Raw genomic sequence first — 11,715 nt, 5'->3', positions numbered from 1 at the left:
TATATTTCACTCTACCTGGTGTGTATACATATTGTTTAGCAGACCAGGCGTTTTTTACACAGTGCGTTGCTGGTTTTAAGCACGGGTCACTTTGTATTATTTCAAGGATTGGAGTCTCACGTTAATATTATTTATGTATATATATATTTATTTTGGGTATATATTTCATTTAACCTGGTGTGTTTATATTTTGATTGGCAGACTAGGCACTTGTTTTTGCACAGTGTGTTGCTGTTTTAAGCGCATCCAAATTTCACAGTCATGGGGAGCACCAACCAATGCTCGCTTGGCACTGCCGCCATTCTCAAAATGCCTTTTTAGGGGTATAGTCTTATGGTAATAATTCTTCACATACAGTTTGATAGACAGTATCACTATTATTCAGATGGAGGTTATCTCTGAAAGTCCAATGCAGGGTCTCCTCCTCCCCATCATTTCTCCCAACCCACCTTTCCCCTCGCGGTTCCCCACATGTACAGTATATTAGGCTTCATTATGTACCAGATGTCTTCAGACCAGTCACATGACACACTGGGGGAGATTTACTAAATCTGGAGCACTCAAAATCTGGTGCAGCTGTGCATGGTAGCCAATCAGCTTCTAACTTCAGCTTGTTCAAATAAGCTTTGGCAATAAAACCTGAAAGCTGATTGGTTTCTATGCACAGCTGCACCAGATTATGCCCTGTCCAGTTTTAGTGAATAACCCCATTAGGTCCTCTTTCCCTCAATGGGGGCCAGTCTCTGTAATATTACAGGGTCAAGGCAGGGGTGCCATTTACTTTAGGGACTGGGTCCATGACATCCTTCACTAACCGTACATCCTCAGTCTTCCAGGTTGAATGGAACCGGCTGTCATATAACCCAAAAGACTGAGTGGAAAAAAATGACTGCATTGGAATGGAGGTGAGTCTTGTAGGCAGATCTTTTTTTTTTTTTTTAATGTTTTTAAGCTGCTAAGCACCATTTGAAGAAAAAAAAAACAGCTGGGAGATGGGATTTATTAATGCGACTAAATATTAGTCACAACTCACCTTATACAGTACACCTAGGACAAGGCTAGGTGAACACCTATGCAGGTTGCATTTGGGCCATTTCTGCATTGCATTTTGCGTTTTTGCATTTGCGTTTTTGATGCATTTTGTGTTTTTTCTTTTTAATTTTTTAAAATGTTCTTGTTGCTAGGCAGATTTAAAACACAATACACAGCAAAAACACTGCAAAAATGCTTGAAGGCTTCCAAATTTGAAGGTCCTTCAGAATTCTAAAGCTGGCCATTGACAGTTACAAACAGATTTCCACAAAAGCAAGGTAGATGGAGGAATCCCTTTCACTGAAACATTGTATTCTGACAATGGCTTCCGCTACTGTCAGATTACATTGATCAGTGCTGCAGCTGACTGGCTGCAAGCCGCTGGTCAAAAGAGGTTTTTCAACAGAACCGTTCTACAGGAGGCAATCTAATGATCTACTTCTGTTGAACAGGGAGGGCCACACACAAAGCGAAATTTGGCCAGTTCAGCAGGATCTATGCTCATCTTTACTGTTCACCAGCTATTCAGCAACAGATATTTTAAGTACATTCAACAACTCCACTCGGAGTCCTCCCTAAGCATACATCTCCCTTTCTAGTACCTGCAACTTTGTCATGTGGCACAGGTCCCTACATCTAGTAGTGGCTGATAACCAGCTGCTGGATGACCTAGTAAAATCCACCATATAGTTACATAGTTAGTCTGGCTGAATAAAGACAAAAGTCCATCCAGTTCAACCATTAAAAAAAAAAAAGGTTATAATCCTATACCCACAGTTGATCCAGAGGAAGGAAAAAAAACCCAGCAAAGCATGATCCAATTTGCTCCTGCAGGGAAAAAACATTCCTTCCTGATCCCCCCCGAGAGGCAATCAGATATTCCCTGGATCAACGTTACCTATAAATGTTAGTAACCAGTTATATTCTGTGTGTCTAGGAAAGAATCCAGGACTTTTTTTAAAGCAATCCACTGAGCTGACCAGAACCAACTCTTGAGGGAATCTATTCCACATTTTCACAGCTCTCACTGTGAAGAACCTTTCCGTGAAGGTGAAATCTTTTTTTTTTCAGATTTTATTTTTGAAGTTTTCATTAAGAAAATATAAAAAAATATTTTAAAACCCCAAAATTTAAACAAAAATCACTTTCACTACAAGGCAATAACATCAATACATTTGATTAGTTATCGTCTAGTTTTCTAGAGATATTGAAAAATATTGCAGAGCAACCAATATACTGTATTATTAACAGTATATAAAGAACAGGCCAATCCAACAGCCCCCCCCCCCCCAAAAAAAAAGAAAAATTAGAACGTGTTACATCTATCCATTTTTTTTCTACATATTTTCAAACTTTTGAGAGGCGTTACGTTGAAAACAGGTATATTTCTCAAACATTACGTGTATCCATTTCCTGAATCCAGTCCCCAAGGGTAGGAGGATTGGGTGAAACCCAAACAAGAAGCTATCCGCTTGCAATTTGCCACCACATCTCATCATACTGTACACCAAGGGGTTGATATCCTCTCTCTAGGTGTGAATACTACATTCATTCATTGGAAAGTTTCCTCTATATTATAAGCAAACAGAGGAATTTGATTTGAATGTTCCATCAAGGGAAGTATGTATCTCCTTTCCATAGGTTGACCCAGTTTTTACATTCTACATGGGTCTTACTGGACTCCTGAGGTTCTGCACAGAAAAGAGACACCCCATTCTGCACTAACCTGGGTGACCTAAGACACTTGTTGGCCCTGGATCCAAAAAAAATAAATTTTTACTTTCTGCTACAAAACACATTTAAAAAAACTAATTTCTTCATAAATGTTGGCCAAAATATATTGTGCTACAAGTTTTTGGTAAAAAAAAATCACAATAAGTGATTGTTGCTTGGTTTGTGTGAAAGTTGTAGCTCCTACAAACTATGGTATATATCAGGGGCGGACTGACAACTCATGGGGCCCCCGGGCAATAGGGGAACATGGGGCCCCTATGTCCTCGTCCACACTCAAACCACACATTTTTTCAGGTTCCAATCTTTTAAATATTATAGAGTGACCTTCGTGTAAAAGGAGAAATATGTTTTCTGCCTTTTTGTTATACCTTGAAGACATTGCTAATAGCACTAGCTACATGTTTGCAACTTAAATCTTGATATCTACACTGAAAACAGTGCAAGCAGGGATTAGACACCAGAGGAATATGTCTCTGCTCTTCATATGGGTAAAATCACTGCCACCCTGCTGACCCCTGTACACTGCCCCACTGACCTTCACCCTACTGACCCCTGTACACTACCCCACTGACCTTCACCCTGCTGACCCCTGTACACTGCCCCACTGACCTTCACCCTACTGACCCCTGTACACTGCCCCACTGACCTTCACCCTACTGACCCCTGTACACTACCCCACTGACCTTCACCCTGCTGACCCCTGTACACTGCCCCACTGACCTTCACTCTGTTGACCCCTGTACACTGCCCCACTGACCTTCACTCTGTTGACCCCTGTACACTGCCCCACTGACCTTCACCCTTCTGACCCCTGTACACTGCCCCACTGACCTTCACCCTTCTGACCCCTGTACACTGCCCCACTGACCTTCACCCTTCTGACCTCTGTACACTGCCCCACTGACCTTCACCCTTCTGACCCCTGTACACTGCCCCACTGACCTTCACTCTGCTGACCTCTGTACACTGCCCCACTGACCTTCACTCTGCTGACCTCTGTACACTGCCCCACTGACCTTCACTCTGCTGACCTCTGTACACTGCCCCACTGACCTTCACCCTTCTGACCCCTGTACACTGCCCCACTGACCTTCACCCTTCTGACCTCTGTACACTGCCCCACTGACCTTCACCCTTCTGACCTCTGTACACTGCCCCACTGACCTTCACCCTTCTGACCTCTGTACACTGCCCCACTGACCTTCACCCTTCTGACCTCTGTACACTGCCCCACTGACCTTCACCCTGCTGACCTCTTTACACTGCCCTGCTGACTCCCCTTCCTGTGTCCTGTTGACTTCTATAATATGCCCTATAAATTCCTGACCTCTGTACACGCCCTACACACTCATGACCCCTGTACTCAACCTGAAACTGCTGGCCCCTGTATTTTGCCCTACAAGCTACTGGCCCTGCACACTGCCCTACATCCTATTACTGTATGTACTGAGGCCTTGCTAATTTCTTTTATTAAAAAAGGGCTCCACACCCCAACGATCTCTATTCTCCTCCATGTTGTCCAGGTAGGTCTCCACCTCTCAGAATTTGGAAACCATGAGAGGTTATCAAGCGACCAAGAGAGGAGATGTAGAGAAGGGGTCTGAGGACTGAGCCTTGGGAGGCAAGTGGAGAGGAGTTGGAGGCAACACTGAAGGAACACTGTGTTAGGTAGGAGAAGAACCAGGAGAGAGCAGAGTGTGGGAGGCCAGGAGGGCGGAGTTTATTGAGGAGAAGCGAGTAGTCAATGTATCAAAGCAGCAGGAAGGCCTAGTAATGAGAGGATGAAGTAGCAGCCATTGGAGTTAGCAGATAGTAATTTGTTAAAGCCGAGCTCCACCCAAAAGTGCAAGCTTTGCCTCCTCCCCTCCATTGCCATATTTGGCACTTTTTTGGAGGGCAGCAGATACCTGGTTTTGACAGGTAACCACTCCCACTTTTGCTCAGTTCACTATGGTGAATATGATCAGCCGATTACTGGATACTGATAACTGGATCAATCTGGTCGGACCATTGTAATTAGACCAATCTGATCAGCCAATGTATTGTACCAATATGATGGGACCAAACTGGTCAGCCGATTTGGTCGATAGATGAGATTGGTCCAATCACATTGGCTGATTTGGTTGGTCCAAATTGATCAGCCCATTTTATTGGTCCAATTAAATCAAAAAAAATTTGATTGGAGCAATCTGGTCAGCCGATTTGGTCAGCCAATTTGGTTGGTCAAATTTTAGTGGTCCAATTTGATCAGCCAATTTGGATTAATTATTATTATTATTGGACCAAGCTGGTTGGCTAATTTTATTGTACCAATTTGATTAGCTGATTTAATTATACTAATCTGGTTAGACCAGTATTATCAGCCAATCATATTGGACCAATCTGATCAGCGAATTTAATTGGACCATTTTGATTGGACCATCTGGCTCGCTGTTTTTGATTGGACTATTCTTATCATCCAGATCTGATCGTCTAATTTGCTTTGCCAATTTAATTGGATCGATCAAGTCGACCAATTTGATTGGATCCATCTGATCAGCAGATCTGAGAGGACCTGTATGATCAGCCAATTTGATTGGGCCAATCTGATTGTCAGATTTGGTTGGTCTGATCTGATTAGCTGAAATAGTTGGTCCAATCAAATCGGCCGATTTGATCAGCCAATTTAGTTGGCCCAATCTATAAATCTGCAGATCAGTCTATCTGATCTGCAGATTTGGACGACCAATTTGATTGGTCTGATCTGATTGGTTGATTGGTTTGGACCAATCAAATCGGCCAATCAGATTGGACAAATCAAAGCGGCCAATCAGATTGGCCAATTCATTTAGACCAATCAAATCGGCCAATCAGATTGGACCAATCAGATTGAACCAATCAAATCAACCAATCAGATTGAACCAATCAGATTGGCCGATTTGATTGGTCAAATCGGCCAATCGGATTGGACCAATCGGATTGGACCAATCAGATTGGACCAATCCGATCGGCCAATCGGTTGGTTGGTAAAATTTGAGATTGGATTAATCAGATTGACCCAATCAAATCTATCAATCAGATTGAACCAATCAAATCGGCCAATCGGATTGGACCAATCGGATTGGACCAATCAAAGCGGCCAATCAGATTGGCCAATTAATTTAGACCAATCAAATCGGCCAATCAGATTGGACCAATCAGATTGAACCAATCAAATCAACCAATCAGATTGAACCAATCAGATTGGCCGATTTGATTGGTCAAATCGGCCAATCGGATTGGACCAATCGGATTGGACCAATCGGATTGGACCAATCGGATTGGACCAATCGGATTGGACCAATCGGATTGGACCAATCCGATCGGCCAATCGGTTGGTTGGTAAAATTTGAGATTGGATTAATCAGATTGACCCAATCAAATCTATCAAACAGATTGGACCAATCAAATCGGACCAATCAAATCGACCAAACATATTGGACCAATCAGATTGGACTATTCCTCCCATTGACACCAACAATTCCCACTGATACTAACGACAGCGCACTGTTTCTTATTCTGTTTCAGCGCACAGTTTCTTCTTCTTTCTTTATTGGATTGATCTGACGACCCAAGTGGATCAATCTGATTGGCCAAGTTGGTTGGTCTGATTTGATTGTATTAACAATCAGATTGAACCAATCAAATCGACCAAACAGATTGGACCAATCAAATCGGCAAATCAGATTGGACCAATCAAATCAGAAGATATGATCTCACGGAGATAATGGTAATATCCAATCCCTTATATGATAATTAGTCTCCAAACACGATGGGTTTATGGGGGAAGGTACCATTGATAAATCCTTGGCAGATATCGGTGTTTAGATGCAGTGGTAAATAACGCTAATGTAATACAGATAAGAGTTCCAACCCTCCAATGTGGGGAAGAGGATAAGTACATAAAACTTCAAATTCCCTTTGGGATGATTAAAGGATATTATTTCCATAAATGAATAAGATAACTAAAACTGAATAGGATAGCTAAAATGAAGAATGAATGGAATAGTTCAAAATAGAGGTATAAGATCCGTATTGGTCAGTCTGATGATACACTCTGTAAGAATTGCAAAGCAATAGGACAAGAGGGGTTTGTGCAAAACAGCCTATTGATGGGTGTATGGGGTGCTAATTATTAGCTATGTAATAGTTAATATCGATTTTGATATTGTGTCCTTTGGGATGTAAAGTATCTAATTCAAAAACCCATTTTGTTTCGGCTAGTAAAACCTCTCCAGTATGGTGATATTACCTCAATTCCCACAAATTTGAGGGAAGAAGGGTCACAATTCTGAAAACGCCTATAATGATTTGAGAGTGAGTGCTCTCTATAGTCTTTCTTGATGTTGGCTACATGTTCTCTCAATCGGTCACGGAGACGTCTGGTCGTCCGCCCCACATACTGCATGTGACACGGACATTGGAGGAGGTACACTACAAACTTGCTGTTGCAAGAAATGAATTGTTTGATAGTATGATATACTGGTTCTGGAAGATGTAAAGTTGTTAATTGTTTCCTAGTACCATTACACTTACAGAAAACACATTTGTTACACGGGTAAAACCCTTTCAGTTCTTCTAAGAATGTGGTACCGGTTGGGGGGTTAATTGCATTAGGGGCTATTTGATGCCGAATTGCTGTCACTTTCCGATAGATAACCTCGGGCTTGTCCGGTAAGATTTTTGATAATATGGGATCTAATTTCAGTAAGTCCCAATTCTTCTTTATAATTCCCCCAATCTGTCTGAATTGTGTGGAGAATGTTGTGATAAAGGGACAGACCCTTGTTTTTACTGGTCTAGGTTTATTAGATAACATATTACTCCTATCATATTGAGCAACCATCTGAATTGTATTATCAAGGATGTCCTCCTTGTAGCCCTTTTCCAGAAACCTTTCTTTTAATACAAATGCTTGACCAAAGTAAGTGTTCAGATCTGAACAGTTGCGTCAAATGTGCATAAATTGGCCTTTCGGAATGTTATTAAGCCAATTTGGATGGTGACAGCTACTGGTTGGAATGTAGCTATTCCTGTCAGTAGTCTTAAAGAATGATTTTGTTACAATTTTACCATTAAAATTGATGAGTGTAAGGTCTAAAAAATTTATCTCAGACTGAGTACCGTATTTTTCGCTGTATAAGACGCACCTGACCATAAGACGCACCTAGGTTTTAGAGGCAGAAAACAGGAAAAAAAAATTCTGAACTAATGGAGTGCAGACACAGCACAGGGATGACCAGAGACTGCGGACAGCACAGGGATGACCAGAGACTGCGGACAGCACAGGGATGACCAGAGACTGCGGACAGCACAGGGATGACCAGAGACTGCGGACAGCACAGGGATGACCAGAGACTGCGGACAGCACAGGGATGACCAGAGACTGCGGACAGCACAGGGATGACCAGAGACTGCGGACAGCACAGGGATGACCAGAGACTGCGGACAGCACAGGGATGACCAGAGACTGCGGACAGCACAGGGATGACCAGAGACTGCGGACAGCACAGGGATGACCAGAGACTGCGGACAGTACAGATGACTGCTGAGTTTTTGTTTAATCTTACCTGTTCCTCGATCCAGCCGCGCGCTGTCTTCCCGGCTTCTGTAATGGCGCTCGGCATGACAGCCGGGTGCCCAGTGCGCATGAGCGAGAAGCACTTGCGCTTTGTGATTGGTCCAGCGGCTTCTGGGATCTGTCATGTGTCCCAGGTACCGCCTTACCATTCACAAAAAGCACCACTTCTTGCGCATGCGCACTTGGCACCCGGCTGTCATGCCCAGTGCCCACAATACAGAAGCCGGGAAGACAGCACACCGCTGGATAGAGGAACAGGTAAGGTCCCGCTGCAGAGCTGAGCGGCCGGCCCAGTATTCTGACACGGCCGCGGTGGAAAAACCGGACCGGCCGCTCCATATTCGCTCCATAAGACGTACTGACATTTCCCCCCCAGTTTTGGGGAAGAAAAAGTGCGTCTTATACGGCGAAAAAATACGGTATATGTAAACGTAAGACTGATATTAAGCTTGTTGTTATTGAGGCTAGTGAAGAAATTAACAAGTGATTCTTCCTCTCCATTCCAGAGGAGAATAATATCATCTATATACCTCTTATACATAACTAGTTTCAGCCAATCTCTGGCATAAATAAGATCTTCCTCCCAAAGGGCCATGAAAAGGTTCGCCAAACTGGGGGCAAACTTTGCCAACTTTACCAAATATTCTTAACGACTTCTTGGGAGGGGATCCTCTGGCCCGTTCCAACATCATTTTCCCACCTCTTTCTTTTTTTTTTTTTTTTTCTCCATCTTTTTCTCCATCTTTTCTCCATACTAGCTTCCTTCTCAACTTCTTTCTCCTTCTGAATAGATCTACCTATCTCCCTGATCCTTCTTCTTTGATTATCTCCTCTACATACGCTTTTTTTTTTTTCTACTTCAACATTCATGTCTTACGCTTGACAACTGACATACTCTAAGCACCCCAGTTCTCATTCAAAGTTCAGTGGTATGTCCTAACCTCCTTATCTTTGGATACATATCATAGCTTACCATTACACATTCCCTACACTCTATACTGACTTACAATGCCTCCCATCTCTTGTCTCATTTGCCTTCAGAGTTTCTGTTCAGAGGTTCTAACTGCTGACATATCGTGAATCTTTCTGCTCAGTTTTCTATGCAAAATTTTGTATTGCTCATATTGGTCAATCTAGCAGTACTGTAAAAAAAAAAAAGGTTACTTTGTTGCCAAGAAGCATCTTTGGAGTGTTTCATCCGTTGAGTTTATGTAAATTGAAAAATTCAAATAAAGCTTTGTTTAAAAAAAAAAAAAAAAAAAAAAAAGTGGTTGTAAACCTCAGACATGTGTAGAACTACCCCCTTTGGAGTTGTTGAGCATTTGAGTCCCCGTATAGTTCTGCACAGCCAGGCAACACGCATTTTCCACAGACTTGCTTCCAGGAAACAGTCATCGGTGTTTGAGCTTGTTTTGATGGTTTATTAGGGAGATTTCAACTTGGATAGGGTAAGGGGGTATATGGGATGCCTAATGGAACCAATGGACTGAGAACAACTTCCTGGAACTATTTACAGGTCTCTGCTGCAGCACATTCTCATTTGGAGAACTCCTTTTTTTTTACCCAGCTTTCTGGAGGTATCCCTGAGCAGGGGAACTGGTGTCAGTCACATTCAGGAATTAGATAGCCTGGTAGGTGGCAAATCTGGTTTCCCACCAGAGTGATCCTTCCCCTATCTGGCCCAGGGGGTGTAGGTATACTCACTCACTCCATCTACTGTTTGGCTGGAGGGATGGTGGCTGCTACCAGGCATTCTAGCTGGGCCACTCCTTCCCTGCTGCACAGGTGGTCCTTTCTCTGGGGGACTCTACCTCCCACTGAGCAGGCTCAATCATTTTTAAGGGCTGTCCTAACCCCATGCCAAGCCTCCTACTTGGGGATTGGTCAGGGTCCCTTAAGAGTGCAAAGCAACCCCCTACTCACACCCTCCCACTGTTTCTAGAATCTTCTCCAAGACTCCAGAGCAGGGGGAGGTATCAAGGAAATGATCTGCAGAGCCTCTCAGCCCTGACCCAAATTTGACCTAGCTGACTGTTGCCCAGGTTGCTGCTCAGCCTGTCTAACTGAAAAATATTCAGCTAAAAACCCGCTATAGCGTGTACTTGTCTCAGTTAAGAGCATTAAGTGTAATTTCTGACTGCTGCTTCATTCCTCTGCTATCAGCATGAGTCACTTCTGACAAGAGATAAAAAGGTGACAGGGGAGGGAGCTCCTGAATACAACTTGTGATTGACAGCCTCAGCTCTGTTCCTGTGTGTTGTGTGAAGAGGGGTGTGTTCCTTCCCTCCAATTAGCTCTCACTGGGCTCTGCAAAGTGTAACGTTAGCTCCATGCTCCCTGTTTTCTGAAAGCTCAGACAAGCTGTATAAATTCTGTACTTTGAACAGATGTAGAGAGTACTGCAGATAAACAGATACAACTTATGTATCACCTGAGGCCAGTCACATCACTGGGTATATGTAAGGGTTTACAACCATTTTAAACACAGGTTTCTCGGGGACAGCTTTGCAGGTTCTTTCTGTTTTGTGGGTCAGGTTACAAGCGGATTGCTATTGCTAGGAATATATACCTCCGCTGCTGGGCAGATGGTCAGTCAGCTGAACACTGGATTGGTGACAAATCTTTTGGCGGGAAAATGGCTGGCCAGTGAATGTAATCTTTCATCTCCTTATTCACTCCCATTTGATCTGCCATCTGGACTCACCTTCGGATTATCTTCAGCCTTCCTTTGGATCTTTTGCCCTGCTACCACCCAAAGAAAAGATAATCCATTTCATGAACTACTTTAACCGCTCGCCCGCCGCCCTATAGCAGCAATACTACTACTACAGGGCGGAAGGGCTGTGCAAAATCGTGTGTAAATATACATGATTTTGCATTTCCGGGTAGGGGGCGTGCGTGCCCCCTACCTGGAAAAAAAAAAAGAGCTCACTCCTGTGGTGGGACAGGTGAACAGTAAGTGCTGGGTATGTCTCAGAAATGTCCTAGCAACAAAGCAGGGCAGGAGTTTTTCAGTCAGGCTTCACTTGTGTAAATGCGCTACGCCTATAGCAAGGGCATTTTTCAACTTTAGTCAAAGCTGCACAGTTTGCTTTTATCGGGAGGTGCCCTTTACCACCATAGACAATTTTTTGCTAAGAAGTGAGCAATGCCTTTAACTCTGTCCTGTCTTTACTGTGTGCTGCTGTGTGCCAGTCTTCTTCTGTGTCAGGATCTTCCCTTGTCAGCAATTAGCTACCCCTTCCTTTTACTCTTATAAGGCTACTTTCACACTGATCTGCCACAAAAACGCCTCAAAAATGCATAAGCATTCTTACCGCATTTTTGCCACTTTTTTTAAAGCACACATG

Source organism: Staurois parvus, unplaced genomic scaffold, assembly GCF_062004578.1.
Source record: "Staurois parvus isolate SC_StPar_1 unplaced genomic scaffold, SC_StPar_1.0 ptg001417l, whole genome shotgun sequence".
In the NCBI taxonomy this organism is placed as follows: domain Eukaryota; kingdom Metazoa; phylum Chordata; class Amphibia; order Anura; family Ranidae; genus Staurois; species Staurois parvus.
Note: the sequence above shows the minus strand (reverse complement) of the source record.